The sequence below is a fragment of the Sphaeroforma arctica genome, assembly GCF_001186125.1.
Source record: "Sphaeroforma arctica JP610 unplaced genomic scaffold supercont1.2546, whole genome shotgun sequence".
Taxonomy (NCBI): domain Eukaryota; class Ichthyosporea; order Ichthyophonida; genus Sphaeroforma; species Sphaeroforma arctica.
The window spans coordinates 4861-5820 of NW_014038012.1; positions in this window are offsets into that span (position 1 = coordinate 4861).

Sequence of the window (960 nt, forward strand, 5' to 3'; positions counted from 1 at the left end):
CAATGTAGACGATGGCGTGCCTATTTGTTGGTGTTTGTTTGCTGTTGGTGGATCTAGGATGTGTTGTGGTGCCAAGAGGCTGGTTGTATTTTGTCACAGATTCGTAGGGAGTAGCGTTCGCATGCGAGAAGATTTGGAGTCGTTTTCGTGATGGTATGTCAGATTCGTATCTTCATTACAATGGCCTGATCCGTCCAACGCGTGGACAGTGGAATTGAAAGATCTTGTTAGAATACTCTTCTTCACTGAGCACACCTGTCAGGAAATATTGCACACACACCAACTACTGGAGATTATATGACTCGCCAGACATCATTTTTTTTTGTCCCGATTCGCTCTAAGTCTATATGTATCTCTCATGGCTTCGTTTTTCATCTCACTTCTGTGACGTTTCCAATACCACACCACTCTCAAAGTTGGTTACGACCTCCCTCTCGCAACACACAACGTACTACCCACAGGTGCAGTGCCAACAACCGAAGCGACTATACCAGAAGTGAGTGTGAAACGTCTGGAGGAAGAGGTGAAGGCCCCGATCAATGGCTCACTTATCACCACCAACGTGGACGATCCGAAACCGGTAGTCAACTACTACCAGACACCAGCTATGCGACCTTTGTTCCTGTGCATGGTCTGGGCAATGAAGATTAAGATCCGCACCAAGCACTTACCTATTAGAGTAAGTGGATGTGTTTATAGCTGTTTGATCGGTTTTGTATGTTTTTACTAAATATGGTTTAATGTACACGATCCGACTCCTGTAGTGAACTGCTACTACCAGACACAAGCTATGGTATGGTCTGGTCTGTGCAAAGAAGATTATGATCCCCACCAAGAACTGGCATATTAAAATAACTGGAGGCGATCACGACTGTTGTATGTGACCCTATACGTGGTATATTAAATACGGTGTGACTAGATGAAACGACTTCTATGGTGAGAACCATTATTAGACGTATT